Consider the following 21,131-nt stretch of genomic DNA (forward strand, 5'->3'; position numbering starts at 1 on the left):
TGTAGGTGATTTGCAATTGTAATCCCTAATTATTTAGTTGAATTTACGACCTTCCGGTTTGTGTCTTACCGCGTAATCGAAATTAACGGATTTTTTTAGTACTCATGTGAATAGCTTCACCCTTTCCTTCATTAAGGGTCAATTGCCACTTTTCGCACCATACAGATATATAAATCATTTTGAAATTCCTTTTGGTCATCTGATGACTTTACAAGACGGTAGATGACAGCATCATTACAAACAATCTAAGAGGGCTACTCAGATTGTCTTTTATGTCGTTAATATAGATGAGGAACAATGAAGGGCCTATAACACTTTCTTGGGGAGCGCCGGATATTACTTTTGTTTTACGAGATGACTTTCCGTTTAGTACTACAAACTGTGACCTTTCTGACAAGAAATCACGAATCCAGTCGCACAACTCAGGTAATATTCCGTAGGCACGCAGTTTGGTTAGAAGATGCTTGTGAGGAACGGTGTCTAAAGCCTTCTCGAAATCTAAAAATATGGAATCATTTTAACATCCTCTGACGATAGCACTCATTACTTAATGAGTATAAAGAGCTACTAGTGTTTCACAAGAACGGTATTTTCTGAATACCTGCTGACTGTGAGTCAATAAATCGTTTTCTTCGAGGTAATTCATAATGTTAGAACACAGTATATGTTCCAAAACCCTACTGCAAATCGACATTAGTGATATGGCCCCGTAATTCAACGGATTGCTCTTATTTCTCTCATAGGGCAATTTACCAGTGTTTAGGTGCGGATCTTTCTGTGAGTGAGCGGTTGTATATAATTGCTAAATATGCAGCTTTTGTATCAGCATACTCTGAAAGGAACCTGACTGATATACAATCTGGACCGGAGGCCTTGCCTTTATTAAGTGATGTAAGCTGCTTTGCTACACCTAAGAATCTACTTCTATGTTTCTCATATTGGCAGTTGTTCTTGATTGGATTTCAGGAATATTTACTTCGTCTTCTTAGATGAAGGAGTTTCGGAAAATCCTGTTTAATAACTCTGCTTTAGTGACACTTGTAAGTAGGCTGTTTATGTTTTCTTATTGGCAACGTTACGTAGCGCTCTGTACGAAAATCACAGGCTGTGCTGTGTGCAGTCTGTGGCTAGTTTGCATTGTTGTCTGCCATTGTAGTGTTGGGCAGCGGCAGCTGGATGTGAACAGCGCGTAGCGTTGCGCAGTTGGAGGTGAGCCGCCGGCAGTGGTGGATGTGGGGAGAGAGATGGCGGAGATTTGAAATTTGTAAAACTGGATGGCATATATATTATGATTATTAAGGTAAATACATTGTTTGTTCTCTATTAAAATCTTTCATTTGCTAACTATGCCTATCAGCAGTTAGTGCCTTCAGTAGTTTGAATCTTTTATTTAGCTGGCAGTAGTGGCGCTCGCTGTATTGCAGTAGTTCGAGTAACGAAGATTTTTGGTGAGGTAAGTGATTTGTGAAAGGTACAGGTTAATGTTAGTCAGAGCCATTCCTTTGTAGGGATTTCTGAAAGTCAGATTGCGTTGCGCTAAAAAATATTGTGTGTCAGTTTAAGCACAGTCCTGTATAAATTTTCAAAGGGGACGTTTCACACTGTCGTCAGTGACTTCACCGTTGTTATCGCGCAGTGAAGGTTCAAATGGTTCAGATGGCTCTAAGCACTACGGGATTTAACATCTGAGGTCATCAGTCCCCTAGAACTTAGAACTACTTAAACCTAACTAACCTAAGGATATCACACACATCCACGGCCGAGGCAGGATTTGAACCTGCGACCGTAGCGGTCGCGCGGTTTCAGATTGACGCGCCTAGAACCGCTCGGCCACTACGGCCGGCGCAGTGAAGGTATTGATTGCTTCTTGCCACTGGTGTGCTTTACGTTTGACCAGAATCTCTTCGAGTTATCTGCCAGATTCCGAGAGAGAGTTCGTCGTGGAAATTATTATAAGCATCTCGCTTTGAAGTACGCGCTATATTTCGAACTTCTGTACAACTTTGCCAATCTTGGGGATTTTGCGTTCTTTTTAATTTGGTATGCTTTCTTCGTTGCTTCTGCAACAGCGATCTGACCCGTTTTGTGTACAGGGGTGGATCAGTGCCATCACTTATTAATTTATGTGGCGCGTATCTTTCAATTGCTGTCGATACTATCTCTTGAAACACGTATGTAACATAGCAGCGATGGTGAGGCACGTTAAAATCTTTGACCAGAGAGCCTATAATCGTAGTTAGTCTGCGCTTGACCGCGCGAGTGTTGCAAGCAGTTCAGTTGTAGTCGTCATGTAGAGCAGTACGCTAGTAGTCGTCGTGCAGTACGCTAGTAGTCGTCATGCAGAGCGGTCGGTCAGTAGTAGCAGCCCAGTGCGGTTGTGTGATGTAGTCTGTCGGCAACACTGGTCAAGATGCTGAATGAGGTATATTGTTAATTAAGGTAATCATCAGATAATGTAAAGTTTATTTATTGTAATTAATTTCCAACAAGTGCCCCAATAATAATTTTGATTTCAAAAGCAATTTTACAAAAAAAAATTATTTAATTGAATTCACGATTTCGTTCCACTTCCCTTAAAGAAAAGTCTCAGTTAAATTACAAAAAAAAGGAATATTGTTATTTGCAATGCAGTTCCTCCAAGCTGTGCGCAAGAATAAGAGCAGAAATTTGACTAGCAGTTACAACGAGGTAAGAATGTAATTCTGATTTTTGCACAGGGCCAAAGACCGATATTTCGGTTTAATTGAATTTTCATTATCACTGAGATTTTCTTATCACTGAATCGACTTTCATTTTTCTGTGGCGAACTTATACTTGGGTCAGATTGCTAACTTTTGTTTAATTGTCATTGTCAGTAAATTTCATTGCGGGAGGTTACAATTGGCTCCCATTTTTATTAAATTTTGTGTTTTCTTTAAAAATTTTTGTGGGGAGGTTACACTTGGCGACACCCAGTCCAGGATCGTATTTCGTTGAGAATCTTTTGAAAAACAGTCAGATATCTGCTCTTATTTGCTTAAGTATAATTAGGATTTGGCGCTACGCTTTTACTAATCTTGTGACTTTCTTTCTACAGGTCAACGGCAATTCGTTGCTCTGTTGTATTTGTGTGTTGTTTTTGCATTTGTGCTTATTTGTTTTGTGAATATTTGTGACTATTGTAAAAATGCCGCGAAAGACTGTGAATATTGTATCGCGAGGTATTACGAACGAAATTACTGGCTCAAACGACTTTACCGATAGGACATGTGACACGCAGTGTAATGATGACAATCCTGCGTTCACTAACAATCAGTGCATTACAACCACTAATGATGAGTTTTATCTTAATGAGGAACAAACGAACTCAATTGTCTCGTCTGTTAATTTGACGACAATTGATGATGCGGAGCGGTCTATAGTAATGAGTGCTGCCCAGCTTAACACACCCGATTTGGAAAATTCAAGTAACGTTCAGACGAATTCTTCTAATGAAAATGAACAGGATACACAAAGTACGACGGATCCATTTTATTCCGAAACAGTGACCGACAGTGTACATCCGACTGTCAAACCTTTTTCTAAATCTCAGAATAACCAAATGGTTACAGTAAGCGAGAAAGTTCCAGATCCACCACTAAACAGCACAGAGAGTATAAACGCTAACTTTGGCTTTGAACAAATTATGGCAAGATTGCTACAACAACAATTTAGTGAACAGGACAAAAAATTTAATAAAATTGATGAAAATTTCAAACAACAGAGTGAAGATTTCAGACAACTTAGAGAACAGAACAGACAAGATAATGAAAATCTCAAACAACACTTAAATGAAAAATTAGACGACAATTCCAGACAGCTTAGTGAACAAATTAGAGCTGTTGCCGCGCAGTGTCATGACACTAAGGAACAGTTGCGCGTGGAAATTGAGGCTTGTTCAAAAAAAAAACAGCGAAGAAATTAGGTCTGTTGCTCAGGAATTAAGGGAAATGCAAACAGCTGCAACAGAAACACTCAGAGACGAAATTAGCGGAGTCGCTAAACAATGCTCTGAAAAGGCTACACAATTACGCGACGAGTTTAAAGCAATGACAGCAGAACTTTCGCGCACAGTGGACGCAAAGATAGACGCGAAATTCGAACAGCAGAACACTCAGATTGACGAACGCTTTAATCAGCACATACAGAACAGTGATACGCATTTCCGCAAATTTATTCAAGATCAAAATAAAGTAAAACGTCAAGTCATGGAAACAATCACTGCACAAGGACAAGAAGACAAACGTAAAATGTTCGCGAAAGCGAAAACGTATGTAGACAATAATATTACTACAGTGTCCGACAAAATTAATACCATAGAACAGTTGAACGCGGAATTACGGGATGAAATTTCTGATCTTAAATCAAAAACAGATACACACACAGTAGATATTCAAACAGTGACAGACAGATTCGAACAATTAGAACTAACACAGGATTGCGATGTCATCAAAGCTGATGTTAAAAAACTGAGCGAAACTACGCGTAAGTTGCAGAAACAGATTAATGCGTCCGATTCTAAAACCGATGATCAGGCAAAAATACTGACTGAAAAATATGATGAATTAGCCAGTCGTATTGATGCTATTGAAAGTAGTAATGATAATAAATCAGACGATACTGCACCGATTTCATTTAACCAAACACCTGAATTTCAAAATTTACAGCAGACAATTAATGAGATCGATTCATCTAATAACACGTTGCGTAGAAAATTGTCGAATTTACAACAAGAAGTAACAGAGATGAAAAACATTTCAGTTAATAACACATCACAGCAGGCGCCACTTTTCGAACATTTGCCAGACTCACGCAGCGCGTATAATTTGGGTAATCTATAGAGAGTACGGGACTTAGATTCCGAACAACCACAGTTCAATAGATACTCTTACGATCCTGAACCTGTTGCATCACACAGAGATGATAATTTCGATTACAAACATTTTCTGTCAGTGAGAAAGTTTAAAGTACTTAAAAACGATAGAACGCAGATTCACCCGCTGGATTGGATTCAACAATTTAGATTTGCTCTTCCACCGACTTGGCCTGTTACGCATAAACTTGAATTTACTTGCAGCTTTTTGGAAGGCGAACCGGCAACTCGTATGAGACCGATCGCGAGGCAATGCTATTCAGTAGAGGAATTTCAGAATGCTTTTCTATCAGCGTACTGGTCGAAGACGACACAGCGCGGAATTAAAGATCAGTTAATTAGCTTGCCAAACTATGAAAACTCAAATTTTCCCAGTGTGACGCAATTTTTTGAGCACATGGTACAACAGAACCAGTACCTAAGTGAACCGTACAGTGAATCCGCACTTATACAATTATGCATTTCCAAATTACCACGGTCATTACGAGTGTCACTTCTAATGGGCCAGCAAAAGGAAAACATTTCAGCATTCAGGGATCTGTTACAGCTTTTAGAAGTACAGCAATCTGATTATTCATTTGTAAACAAAAACTTTTCGTATAATAACCAAGGTCAACAAACTTACAGTAATTATGATCAGGGACGTAATTTCAATAGGAAAAGTAACAGACGCTTTAGGAACGACAACTACCAGAACTTAAATCACAGACATAATTCAGATTATCAATATCGTCAAAATTTTCAGCAACAGGAAGCACATTTTGGTAACAATAGAAGTTTTCCACCGCAACAGCATGAAAGTCAACCGGTTAGTATACGTAACCAACAATGTAATGCACAAGGTCAACAGGGCTTTAATGTTCCGCCGCGTGCATAGTAGCGCACGGCAGCAAGGAAATAACCACGTACAGAAAAAACAGTATTTCAATCTCTATCGCAATGCGCCGTATGGAAATGACTATCACGACATACGTAAAATTAATTAGCACAATTTTCAGCGTACATTCAATAACACGTCAGATAGAATATGATTAAATACAGTACAGGTTGCATATTCCAATAACGTAAGCAATACCTTAGACATGCAGAATCTTGTCCACGAAAATGTTATTTGAAATACGCTTTGTTGAATGCACCACTTTTATCGCACCCAGATCTTACCAGAGATTTTTCCATTGCCACCGACAGTTCTAACACCGCTTTAGGCGTACACATTTTCCAGGAAATTGAAGAAGATGGTTCAATAGTAATTAAAAACATCGCATTTGCAAGCCGCATTTTGTCACCTGCTGAACGAAATTACTCCGTTACAGAATTGGAAACATTATGTGTTGTTTGGGCTTTTACGAGATTTCGGCACTTTCTTTATGGCAGACATACCACCGTGTACACAGACCACAGAGCGATACAATTTTTACTTTCGGCCAAATTCACGCACGACAGATTAAGCAGATGGAAACTTTATTTACAGGAACTTAATTTTACAATAGTTCACATTCCCGGTACGCAAAATGTTATAGCAGACGCACTATCGCGTTCTCTCGGCAACAATCAGCAAGACGTAGCAACCAACTTCTGCAAAACAAATTTCAGTGTCATGTACATTCAGCAAGTAGCATTTGAAAATTTTATTTCATCGTCATTACAGGACATAGCACAAGAACAAAATAAAGACAATGTGTGGAAAGAAATTAAACACCTTTGGCAAGATAGGAAAAATGTTACGATTAGGAACCACTACACTGTACGCAATGACATTCTGTTTCGCCGCTCTCATCCTGACAGCAACAATTGGTTATTATGCATTCCTGACGAACTGGTTAACAAATTAATTTGGTACACTCATTTAAGTTACGCACATTACGGAGCACGAAAATGTTTTCTTATACTGAGACAGAACTGTTATTTTAACAACATGGAGAAACGTATACGACGAGTTTTAGCGTCTTGTAAAATTTGCCAGAAAGCTAAATCAGACACCACTTGACATATTCCTCCTTTATATCCGATTGTACCTGTTAAATTAAGACACATGGCCGCAGTAGATATTTTTGGTCCGATTCCGAGAACTAACAGAGGTTTTTGCTACATGTTTGTCGCTGTTGAGCTCACTTCAAAATTTGTTACTTTCACTCCGTTACGCAAAGCTACTGCTAAAACTGTTTCGAAAGCATTTGTAAAACATTTTCTATTTCATGTAGGACATGTGATGAAAGTAATTTCTGACAATGGATCTCAATTTCGTAGTAGCGTATGGACACGCATGTTACGAGCCAGAAACATTTCTCCGATCTATATATCCAAGCACCACGCTTCTTCGAACCCCTGTGAAAGATTAATGAAAGAAATTGGTAAGCTGTGCCGAATATACTGCCACAAAAGACATATTGATTGGGATACACACATTCTCTCATTCCAAGATGTAATTAATTCCATTCCAAATGAATCCACTATGCTATCTCCGTCTGTTATACTGAAAAACGTTGAACCACCAAACAAAATTAAAGAATTTGTAAATTTTCCTACATCTCGTCGCTTACGACACCACGAAATAATTGACATTGCGCTGAACAACATCAAACGTGCCGCAGAGCACCGGAGAAGACAGCAAAAACAGGTTTGTACACGCCGCGACTTTCACGTTGGACAGAAAATATTAGTACGTACACACTATTTATCCAGCAAATTAAAAGGTAAGTGCAGTAAATTTGAACTTCTATACGCAGGTCCATATCGTATTCGCAGCATCCCTCACCCCAATGTTGTACACGTCGAAACTTTGAGAACCAGAAAATCGAAAGGCAATCACCATATCTCAAACATTAAACCGTTTATTGAATGGAATCACTTTATGATGTAACATGCTATGATGCCATTTACTAATGCAATTATATTCACCTGACTAATTACTGATGATTATCGTATTTTTTCTTGGCAAGTGCCCGGCAAGGTAAGGTTAGCAGGTCGCTTTCCTTGTCGTTACACATCAGACCATGCACATTTTCCACTTTTTTATGTACGATAGTATTCCAGTTTTGTCTATATGCACTGTGAAATAGTTAAGATATAACACACACCAGTCGACTTTGACTTTTTTTTTTGGCCTTATGACATCTCAACATCGTGACTTTTACATTTTTTGCTGCTGCATTGTGATATTCTCTGTACATTTTGGCTTTGAACACTGTCAATGTCTTTGACATATTACGTTGTCTGTAATGTTATGCTGTATGGTTAATTGTGTCACCATAAACCAGTCATTATTTAGTGGGTATATGATTTAAATGCAAGACGTTAATCCCTGTTCATCATTTTCAGAAAGAAATAACGTGTAAGCGAAATAAATTAAACGGAAATGGGTATTTCAACTACGGAATAAACGATAGAAGATGCAATAACTTTATGAGGAAGAGTAAATGGATCAGGATTAACAAGCATTAACAAGAATATACTATACTCATCGTAGAATAGCAGTCTTAACTAATTTTTTCTTTCAGAATACAAGGTGATTGATGCAGGCTGTCGGACAAAACTACACATCTTAGTTTTAGTGATGAAATATGCTCGAGATAAGGAATAGTTGTATAATGAGTAATGAAGTGATATTTTTGCAGATGATAATGAATGCTGATGAATAATGTTGAAGAGTGTGCTACTATGAATAATGAAGTTTTTTCTTTACAGGTGATGATAATAATGAAGTTACGATAATATGGATAATGAAGTAATTGATAATGAAGTTTTTTTTTCTTTACAGATGAAGTTATGTATTTATGCTACGTAGTTATTTAAGTATTTGTTGCAGTTTGTTTTGACAGCAGGTGTTATATTGCATAGTAGGATGACGGAAAGTTTTGGAAAGGACAGCTATGGAACACATGTTTATACACATTTCACTACTTGTTAATTCGAAGTTCACTACTTTTCAGCATAGTGTGCGTTTCTTCTTTCAGGTCAATAATTCATTTTGTATTTTTTCCAGGAGAAGTTTTTCATGATACTTACTAAACCTGTTACTTATTATACCTGTTCTAGTACTTGCATTTTTTTTAACCCATTTGTGTTTATCGTTTATAAATGTGATCACATATACTGCCTTGTTTCATAACCTTGCTACTGCTGACTCATGACGAATGATGTTACACATTTTTGATTTACAGGAACAACTACACATTTTGATTTACAGGAACAACCCAGTACCAATTTTTTTTTCTTTTTTTCTCTTCTTGCTTTCTCTTATAATTACCAAAGGCAATGCTTTGCTAGCACAAAAAAAAAAATTATTACCAGTCCCGAATAATGACTTAAGAGATTTCTGAGTACTACTGATTATTTATGCTATGACTGTAATTAACTGATTTTTTATAATGAATTAAGAGATTTCTGAATAATACTGAATAAAAAAAAATGTTGTACTATTTAATACTTGCTGGACACTGAGTGCCAATAATTAATATCACTCAATGAATTATGTTATTAATTATGCCATTAATTAGCTCTTGTTTTCAATGTTGATACTTTGTAACTGGAAAAGAATATGATTCTTACTATATTGAAATGACAAATGATTAACTATGCTTTATAATTGGGAAAGAATGTGATTGTTTAATAATGCTTTGTAATTAGGAGAAGGCTAATGATTATTACTATTGGAATAACAAATAATTAATTAACGATGCCATACTTTGTAACTGGAAAAGAATGCGATTGCTTCATAATGCTTTGTAATTAGGAGAAGGCTAATGATTATTACTATTGGAATGACCAATGATTAATTAACTATGGTATACTTTGTAACTGAAAAAGAATGCGATTATTTAATAATGCTTTGTAACTAGGAAAAGAAGGTTACTGATTCTATTTAAAACAATTAATGAACATTTTTCTGTAATACTACATACTTGGTACAGAAATGTTCAATCACTGGGCTATGAATGCCGCACACTACTAATGAAGACTGTAATTGTCAATATTATGTGACTTAATGTCCTTCACCTCATGAGCTAACTACCCTGAATTACTGCAATGTCCATTTGTCCTGTCTATCCTAGTGATCATGGAGCACTATCTTTGGTTTTGCACTAATTCTACGTTGGTGTGCCTTGTAAAAGCATGGTGTTGACACGACATGCTGTCCACCACCGTGGGCGATGAAGACGTTATTATGGTCCCACTGTTTGGTGTACCTAATGTACTGCCAAAATGAGAACATGAAATGTTACTACGAGAATTCAGTGTCTTGGCTACACTGGTAAATTCTGATGGGAAAAGAACTTCAAATTGTGTCACTTGGTGTTGTACTTCTGTGGAAAGATATGGACTTTCAGTGCAGCTGCGTGCAACCTAAAGTGCTACAACCATGATGCAATCCTTCCCTTTCCTATCCTAATTCTTGTCACATAGTGAAAATCATTTTTTGCTAACATTATTTATGTTCATGGGTTATACATTTTTTTTTTGATTCGCTGAACTCCAGTGAGAGTACACTTATGTCACTTGTCGATATGATTTTTGCCATTATGTTTATTTATTGCAAAAATGCCTAAGACATTTTTTCGATTTGTTCTCAAGTACAGTATGTGCACTCTTGTCTTTTATATTGTATATACATTTTTATTTATTATTTTATTTTAATGATACGTTCTGAACTACAGTGCATGTGCACTTATGTTGTGTCTTAATATGTTTTCTACTGAACTTCATTGCCTGTGCATTTTCAATATGATTTGTACTCATTCTGTATATTCAATACTTCAGTACGTATGCACTTATGTCATTTGTTACTAATTATATATACATTTCGTAAATTGCTAATATGTTATCAACTCCAGTGCGAGTACACTCATGTCACTTATCAACACGATTTTCTGCCATTCTGTTTATTTGTTCTGAAAATGGTAAAGAATTTTTTCAGTGCATGTGCACTTTGTTTCTGTCAAATAATTTGTATATACAGTTTTCTGATTTACTACTATGTTTTGTACTCACATCCTGTCTTTGTCTGAAATGTTTTGTACTCGGTGCATGTGCACAACATTTAATTTATGTACTAAATTTGAATATTCTGTAAATTGTAAAAATTTCTTGCGATGGCAAGTCCAAATGACTCACCATCGCTGCCAAATTTTTGCCCCCCCAGTGGAGGGTTATGAAACACGTATGTAACATAGCAGCGATGGTGAGGCACGTTAAAATCTTTGACCAGAGAGCCTATAATCGTAGTTAGTCTGTGCTTGACCACGCGAGTGTTGCAAGCAGTTCAGTTGTAGTCGTCATGTAGAGCAGTACGCTAGTAGTCGTCGTGCTGTACGCTAGTAATCGTCATGCAGAGCAGTCGGTCAGTAGTAGCAGCCCAGTGCGGTTGTGTGATGTAGTCTGTCGGCAACACTGGTCAAGATGCTGAATGAGGTATATTGTTAATTAAGGTAATCATCAGATAATGTAAAGTTTATTTATTGTAATTAATTTCCAACAAGTGCCCCAATAATAATTTTGATTTCAAAAGCAATTTTACAAAAAAAATTTATTTAATTGAATTAACGATTTCGTTCCACTTCCCTTAAAGAAAAGTCTCAGTTAAATTAAAAAAAAAAAGGAATATTGTTATTTGCAATGCAGTTCCTCCAAGCTGTGCGCAAGAATAAGAGCAGAAATTTGACTAGCAGTTACAATGAGGTAAGAATTTAATTCTGATTTTTGCACAGGGCCAAAAACCGATATTTCGGTTTAATTGAATTTTCATTATCACTGAGATTTTCTTATCACTGAATCGACTTTCATTTTTCTGTGAGGAACTTATACTTGTGTCAGATTGCTAACTTTTGTTTACTTGTCTTTGTCAGTAAATTTCATTGCGGGAGGTTACACTTGGCTCCCATTTTTATTAAATTTTGTGTTTTCTTTAAAAATTTTTGTGGGGAGGTTACACTCTTTGAAATCATTCCACGTCTTTTCTACGCTTACATGATCAGAACGGAAGGAGTGGAGACTGCCTCTTAAAAAGGCGTTAAGGGCATTTTTATCAGCTGTTTTAAAATAGGTGTACTTTGCGCTTCTTTTTAATGGTTGTGAGTGTTACTGTATTCAGCCTAGTAGCAAGTGCCTTGTGGTCGCTAATCCGTGCATCCGTCATGGTACTCCCTATTTGTCCAGGATTATTTATTGCTAAGAGGTCAAGTATGCTTTCGCAACCATTTACGCTTGGAGTGGGCTCATGAACTAATTATTCGAAATAAATTTCTGAGAAAGCATTCAGTAGCGTTTCGGATGAACTGAATCTCTTCGTTGAGTTCCTCAGTGTACTATTCCGACTAACTCTACTCACTATTTATTTCAACTATTTGTGACAAATTTATGGAAGCCATAGCTACTGTGAAAGTACCTATGAGTAGCCATCCGGAGAGACCAAAACGTATAGACAGCATGAAACAAGTAGCTGTAACTGCTCATGCGAACCTGAGATTCATTGGGAGAGCATTCAGGAAATGTGATGTATTCACAAAGGAGGTGGTTTTTCAAAACAGTCATTCGACCTATTCTTGACTATTGCCCATCAATTTCGGACCATTACAAAGTGGGTAATACGAGAAGTAAAGGGGATGCAACGAAGTATCTCCTTATTGAAAATTACCTGCAAAGCCCCGTCTGCTGTCCTGCTACAGGTCCCCACCATCCGTCTAGACTGACAATTATGTGAATACCAGGCTAGCTTCCGCATCAACAGATCCTGCCCAGAAAACTTATCAGCAAGAGCGATGATAGATATCCCTGGGTAGTTGTCCTCGTAGATTTCTATAAGGTATTTGCCTCTATGGTTTACATCCATCGCTGAGCGGTCGGCGTGTCTGGTTGCTATGAGGAGCACCAAGGTTCGATTCCCTATACTGCCTGGAGTTTCTCCCTGGTAGGAGGAACTTGAACGGCTCCAAAGTGAAGAAAGCCGACGACGGCCGAGGCAGCGGCGTGCTCACCCTATGCGCAGCAATACCGTGTATCCAACGACGCCATGTGCCGAGGACGGCACAGCGGCTGGTCGGCCATAGTGGGCCCATCTGCCTATGGCTCTGTGGATAAAAAAACTCTTTTCTCCATACTGCAGGAACTTGATCTGTAAGAGAGCCTTCAGTTTAGTCTAGGCCACCAAGAAGAACACAATGCCCAATTTCTAGTTCAGAGGTGAGCGATCTCAGAGCTTCCGCATCAGAGTATGACTCAGACCGGGAAACGGTCCTTCCTGCATTCCCTTCAACTTCGTCACACAGAAAATTATCAGAGAATACGCAACAATGTTACTACCAGGAGCTAGACTGAAGACTGGGTACGTTTCTATGGCTATGTGCTAGCGAACAATATAGAGGAAGCTACTTACAACCCACAGAGCGTTTACAGTGTAGCAGTTAGGATCTGCAGTCAAGTACCCAGAAGGGTTGATTTTGGAAATCAGAAAGAGAACCGAGACATACACAATAAATGCACCAAGTTTGGAAGGGTTTACCACACCTGCACATGTGTCAGCTTGTCCAATTGTCTCTCCAAGAGCCTCAGTCTCTTGCCCTACAACTCGGTAGTAACAACTTCTGTGATGCATATATTAAGACCGAAGTGAAGAATGAAAATTTGTACCAAGGCCTGGATTCGAAACCAGGTCTCCTCACTGGGCACGAACTACCCCAGGATGCCTCCCTTCTCAATATAAATTCTCATTCTAACCTTAGTACAAATTTTCATTCTTCCCTTTAGTTTGCATGTACGCATCATAGATGTTTAAGACTTGAAAAGGACTCTGCAACCATATAGTTTCATGTGACTAAAAACTTTCGTTTTGTATGGCTCCGAGTGCCTCGCAATGGCGAGGAGACCCCATTAAGGAAATTGGAGATCTAGAAGAGGAAGATGCTGAGGAGGGTACTATGACCTGTAAAGGAATACAGCTACGGAATCCAAGACAACGCCGAGGTGTCCATAAACCACGAGGACATTGTCATGTGTGTAACGATAAGGCGTGTGGTTTTTCGGATACTTGACCGACATGAATTTCGAGAGACTTACCAACTGGATTTTCGCAGTGACATGTAGGGGGAAGGCCTCTAAGAAAACGTGGGTAGCACCAGTGATGTCTAATCTTGAAACACTGGACATACCATTAGTAATAATACAAGACTGACTATGGTTCCGGCAAGACCTTTGACAGGGAGTTTCCACCATGTCTCCTTCTAGGAATAAGACGATTGACAGATTGAAGGAGGACGGAAAGGTGGGTGACAGGGAGAAACTGAAAAACCGACTATGGTTCGGGCAAGCCATTTGACAGGGAGTTTTCCCAATGTCCCCTTCTAGGAAGAAAACTAATGATACCATATTGACGGAGGAGAGAAAGGTGGGTCGTCAGCCAGAAACTGGAGTACTGGAAGAAGAAAGAAAATACGTTTACCGGTGAGTAGACAGGAGCCACGTAGTCATCGTTAGACCCAAATGATGAAGAAGAATAAGGGCAAGAGCGGCACTTCCTCTAGTAATCCTGTAGTCGGTGTGCGAGTGTTATGCTCAACAAACTACAGCGACAGACGCTGCATTAGGGACGTTGTGAACAACCGAGCCATTTACTTTTGAAATTCCAAGTCACGCAATGTATTCTATTAATTTCCTCGTACGTCTTGCGAAATTACCAAGACGGGACATTGATCCATGAGCTCATTTAGAGGTTTATCGACAGTCGTTCTTTCAACTTACTATTCGTATATACACTCCTGGAAATGGAAAAAAGAACACATTGACACCGGTGTGTCAGACCTACCATACTTGCTCCGGACACTGCGAGAGGGCTGTACAAGCAATGATCACACGCACGGCACAGCGGACACACCAGGAACCGCGGTGTTGGCCGTCGAATGGCGCTAGCTGCTCAGCATTTGTGCACTGCCGCCGTCAGTGTCAGCCAGTTTGCCGTGGCATACGGAGCTCCATCGCAGTCTTTAACACTGGTAGCATGCCGCGACAGCGTGGACGTGAACCGTATGTGCAGTTGACGGACTTTGAGCGAGGGCGTATAGTGAGCATGCGGGAGGCCGGGTGGACGTACCGCCGAATTGCTCAACACGTGGAGCGTGAGGTCTCCACAGTACATCGATGTTGTCGCCAGTGGTCGGCGGAAGGTGCACGTGCCCGTCGACCTGGGACCGGACCGCAGCGACGCACGGATGCACGCCAAGACCGTAGGATCCTACGCAGTGCCGTAGGGGACCGCACCGCCACTTCCCAGCAAATTAGGGACACTGTTGCTCCTGGGGTATCGGCGAGGACCATTCGCAACCGTCTCCATGAAGCTGGGCTACGGTCCCGCACACCGTTAGGCCGTCTTCCGCTCACGCCCCAACATCGTGCAGCCCGCCTCCAGTGGTGTCGCGACAGGCGTGAATGGAGGGACGAATGGAGACGTGTCGTCTTCAGCGATGAGAGTCGCTTCTGCCTTGGTGCCAATGATGGTCGTATGCGTGTTTGGCGCCGTGCAGGTGAGCGCCACAATCAGGACTGCATACGACCGAGGCACACAGGGCCAACACCCGGCATCATGGTGTGGGGAGCGATCTCCTACACTGGACGTACACCACTGGTGATCGTCGAGGGGACACTGAATAGTGCACGGTACATCCAAACCGTCATCGAACCCATCGTTCTACCATTCCTAGACCGGCAAGGGAACTTGCTGTTCCAACAGGACAATGCACGTCCGCATGTATCCCGTGCCACCCAACGTACTCTAGAAGGTGTAAGTCAACTACCCTGGCCAGCAAGATCTCCGGATCTGTCCCCCATTGAGCATGTTTGGGACTGGATGAAGCGTCGTCTCACGCGGTCTGCACGTCCAGCACGAACGCTGGTCCAACTGAGGCGCCAGGTGGAAATGGCATGGCAAGCCGTTCCACAGGACTACATCCAGCATCTCTACGATCGTCGCCATGGGAGAATAGCAGCCTGCATTGCTGCGAAAGGTGGATATACACTGTGCTAGTGCCGACATTGCATGCTCTGATGCCTGTGTCTATGTGCCTGTGGTTCTGTCAGTGTGATCATGTGATGTATCTGACCCCAGGAATGTGTCAATAAAGTTTCCCCTTCCTGGGACAATGAATTCACGGTGTTCTTATTTCAATTTCCAGGAGTGTAGAAGAGGGAAGGGGGCAAAAGATAGTGGTGCCAACAGTAAGCCCCGCCACACACCGTAAAGTGGCTAACTGAGCATAGATGTAGGCACAAAGTTAATGTTGATGTCTTTGCTCATGGAATTTCCGAAACGGGTCGTGCCAATTCTAAATGCTTTTCTGTATTCCCATACTATACTAAATTTCTAAATGCGGAGGAGAAAACAGTCGCAAGAAATGGGCGATAGGAACAGCGGCGTTCCCTTGCATGTAGTAGACTTGCCGATACGGCGGTGGTGCATCCCCCAGGGAAATCCCGCGGAAGGAAGGGACACCAGGGAGGTGGCAGGGTGGCAAGCCAGGTCCCTGGGGGCGGCTCCTGCGCCGGCGCCAGCGCAGCCGGGGGCGGCACTCTGCGGTAATGACGCCCAGCTTCCGCCTCCTCCACCACAGGTAGCCGACATCTGCAGCCCAGGTGACCTGCGGTGAGGGCCATATCGTTGCACGTCAATCACACTGCCCTGATTAATACCGAGAACGTCACGAAATCCCTGTGAAGGGTTTGTACTCGACACAGGTCTACCCTTTTTCAATCACCATTAAGGACTGCACTCAACATAGCCCTAGTAATCCGACATAACGTGGACCTGGAAGACACGTTGAAAGCAACTGAAATCATGCGGAATGTTGTTATTGTTGCTATGGTGGTCTTCAGTCCAAAGACTGGAGTGATCCAGCTCACCATTATATTCTATCCCATGTAAGTCTTTTCATCTCCAATAACCGCTACAACCTATATCCTTTTGAATCTATTTACTGTATTTATCTCTTGGTCTCTCTTTACGAGTTTTACTTCCCCAAACTTCCCTCCAGTACTAAGTTAGTGATCCCTTGATGTCTCAGAATGGGTCCTATCAAACGATACCTTCTCATCAGTACCTCCTCATTAATTACGAGCCGGCCGCGGTGGTCTAGCGGTTCTGGCGCTGCAGTACGGAACCGCGGGACTGCTACGGTCGCAGGTTCGAATCCTGCCTCGGGCATGGGTGTGTATGATTTCCTTAGGTTAGTTAGGTTTAAGTAGTTCTAAGTTCTAGGGGACTTATGACCTAAGATGTTGAGTCCCATAGTGCTCAGAGCCATTTTTTGAGCCATTAATTACGTTATCTATCCATCTAATCTTTAACATTCTTCTGTAGCACCACATTTCGAAAGCTACTGTTCTCTTTTTACCTAAACTCTTTCCGTCCATGTTTCACTTCCACACATGGCTGCACTCCAGAGAAATACTCCCAGAAAAGACTTCCTAACTCTTAAGTCTATATTCGATGTCAAGAAGTTTCTCTTTTTCAGAAATGCTTTTTTTGTCAGTGACATTCTACATCTTATACCCTCTCTACTTCGGCCATCATCAGTTATTTTGCTGCCCAAATAGAGAATCTCATCTACTACTTTAAGTATCACGTTTCCTAATCTAGTTCCCTCAATATCGCGTCATTTAATTCGCCTATATTCCATTTTGTTTTGCTTTTCTTGGTGTTCATATTTTATTCTCGTTTCAAGAAAGTGTCCATCCCGTTAAACTGCTCTTCCAAATCATTTGCCGTTCTCTGTTAGAATTACAATGTCATCGGCAAACCTCAAAGTTTTCATTTCTTCTGCCTAAACTTTAATTCCTTCTCCAAATTTTTCCTTGGTTTCCTTTACTACTCTCTCAGTGTATTGCGGATGAAGTACAGTCCTGCGTGTAGATAGTTTGAATGCCTATCTTACTCCCTTCTCAGTAACTGCTCGCTTTTCATGCTCATCCACTCTTAAAACTGCCGTCTTGTTAACGTCGAAGTTGTAAATAACCGTTCACTCTCGATATCATACGCCTGCTACTTTCAAAATTCCACAGAGTGTATTCCATTTAACATACGGAGTATGGCCTAAGAATAAAAAAGACAAAGGAGGCGAAGAGTTGTAGAATGTCAACGTACTTTACCTCAAAGTTTAGTAAGACACAGCAGAATTCTCCTATGAAGGTAAGAAGGTCACACAGGATTGCCAAGAAAGGAGGACAAGAGAAGCAGAGGGTGTTTTAAAGAAAATCATCGTTCCACAGGCCTATATTTTCTGCATGAATAGTGAAATTGAAACGAGGAATCTGTGTTATCTTATGCATGGGACTACGAAGTCTTCTGTACTTTATCATCAATAACTGTAAGTATATTTGTTGAAAAAATCAGCAAGGAGTTGCAAAAAATAAATTTTATTTCTCTTCCGGTTTCAGGCCGCTAGTGCCCTTCTGTAGAAAACTAGAATTATCGCATTCTTAGCGAGCGCCAGTAAATAAACAGGTGTATGTTGCATAGTACTTTAGTCATATGAATCATAGTACCTGTACAAACATTTGTACATGTAGTACGATCCAGAAGACTTCAGTACTACGCTGCTGACACCTGTTTATTTTTTAAGTTCGCTAATGAAGTGAGAATTCAAAGCTTCCTAAGAATGGCAATACGCCTGAAAACGACAAGAAATGCGATTCTTTTTGTGCAAGTGGTTGCTGATTTCTAGAAAGTTTTTGTCGTCAAAAGTGTCATTCGATCTTACTATGTTATATATTTTGTATGCATGCACGTACAATTACGAGAGTACAGTTTCCAATTACCTTTTGGACAGAAGTTGTCATTTACTTGTCGTAGGAACGGGGGACCCAGGAGACCAATGGTAGAATGTAAGGTACGTACGCCCCTTATGACAGAGCCAACGCTGAAACAGCAGAAAGCCGTTTCTCCAGTATATACCGGTATATGATTCCTCTAACGGAAGAATTTAGTCTGCTGGATCAGGCAGATCCCTCCAGGGTATCATATGAACCAACAACTTGCAACTGGTGCCAAAGTACACTTTCAATTTCGGTTGTGAAGCTAAAATTCAACCAAAGTTTCTATCTTTATTTATGTGCAAACACTGTCTTGCGAATTCGGATAAGTATATTTGAAACACATTGCACTTTGATGGATACGTCTTAAGTATAAACATAACAAAGGCAATACATGTCTAGTAGTATAAAGAAGGATAAGGACTTGCTTAACATCAGAACTTGACATGATGAAGTAGTGGAAGAATTCCCCTACTTAGGAAGCAAGGTTACACAGCACCGCCGAAGTAAGGAAGATATAAGGAGCGGATTAGCACTGGCGAAAACAGCATGCTTCAAGAAAATAGCGCGACTGGTTACAAATGATCAGTTTATGAAATGCTTTGAAACTGCACTTTTATCTTTGCACTTCAGAAAATACGAACTGGTTCTATTATAACTCAAGTATGCACTGCACCTACCCAAAACTCTGATTGCAGTTTACACTAGCAGCACTAACAGATGAAACTTGAAACTTCCTGAGAGTAGAATTGTGTGCTGGGCCGAGATACGAACTAGGCATATTGGCCTTTTGCGGGCATGTGCTCCACCGACTGAGCTGCCCAATTACGACTTCCAAACTTCACAGACGTTTTCCTGCTAACTTGCAGGACTAACTCTCCTGGATGGAACGGTATTGCGGAGACATGGCTTAACTACATCCTAGGGGATGATTCCAGGATGAATTTTCACTCTGAAGCGGAGTGTGTGCTGATATGAAACGTCCTGGGAGATTGTACAAAGTTTAAATCTGACAGGAAGTTTCATATCAGCGCACACTCCACAGCAGAGTGAAAATTCATCCTAGAAACATTAAAAGTTGTTTACTACATGTTATATCCACACAAAATAAGAGAGGAATGTGTCATCATTTATTTATTTCAGTCTAAAGGTTTTACGTAACAGCAAAGAGCTTGAAATAGATTTCTTTCACACTAGCTAAGATGAACAAGTCCTCATAGCACTTTAGGTACACCTTTTTTCTTGGTTTGGTCCAGTGTTAGGACTTTTGATAAAATATAGATTTATCGATATTTTTTCGGAAAACTAGCTCATGGTTGGAGACATAACATCGCTGTTACGGGTAGTCTGCGAAAACCATTTCACAGAAGTTGGCCACTAATGAACCGTGTATACGATTGGAGTTAATACCCTCAACGACAGTTAAGGACTGAAAACCTGAAGCATGAAGCACGGAAACTGGTAGCCACATTATAAATAACATCGTAACGACGGCTGTAGGTGTTCCATTTTATTACAAATCCTATAAGTGACGAAACGAAACGACGGACCCGTCGGACAACCTTTATTGTGCCACTTACACGCAGTTGCCATTGTTAGCAAAGTGGTTATCGCCAAGCGTGAACGTGCATTGTTTTCCTTTCACTCGTTGCTCTAAGAGGGCTAGGCAGGCTGATGTACATAATATCTAATAATAAATCAATAATTAAATATACAATCCTAAAACTGGCAGTTTGTTAATAATATGCATCCGAGATTTTTATAGTCAGATACGTCGATATTTCTGCCACCGCTATATCGATATATCCACATTTATTTTCGATTTATCGATAGGATACAAATGCTTTTTAAATATCGATGTATCGAATTTCCGTTATTTTTTAAAACAATATCAGTCCTTAGGTTTATAATTTATAAAAAACAGCTACCAGCCACATGTATGGTTTCAAAAGGTTTATTATCTTCAGACCATGACCGGTTTCGGATTTTTCTTTACAAATCCATCTTCAGATGGCAGTTACAAGCATTCTAAGTTGGACCTAGTTTTGTTTTTGTTATTCGTTTGGAGCTATGTAGTTCTGCCTGACGAAATATTCGTGCGTTTATATTTTCGAGCGCAAGCTTAATACACTTTTCAATATGCACTATGTGAGTGCTATTCCAGTTAATGGACGTCACTTTCAACCTCATCATCTTAATTACACACGCAGCACACACGAATAACGTTTACAAAACGTGGCCCAGCTTCATATTACAAACGAGAACAATATTTGCAAAGAGCTTACACTCATAACGATGTTAACTTACAGTTGCTGTATAGTCGATATGGGTACAGTAAAATATCTCTTTGCTATTGTACGAGATTAATCTAAAACGGAATAAATAAAATTACATACAAATAAGATTACAAACATTATATGTAGTACAGAAATACTGTGTGTTACTAATTAGT

Source organism: Schistocerca cancellata, chromosome 7 (genome assembly GCF_023864275.1).
Source record: "Schistocerca cancellata isolate TAMUIC-IGC-003103 chromosome 7, iqSchCanc2.1, whole genome shotgun sequence".
Taxonomy (NCBI): Eukaryota; Metazoa; Arthropoda; class Insecta; order Orthoptera; family Acrididae; genus Schistocerca; species Schistocerca cancellata.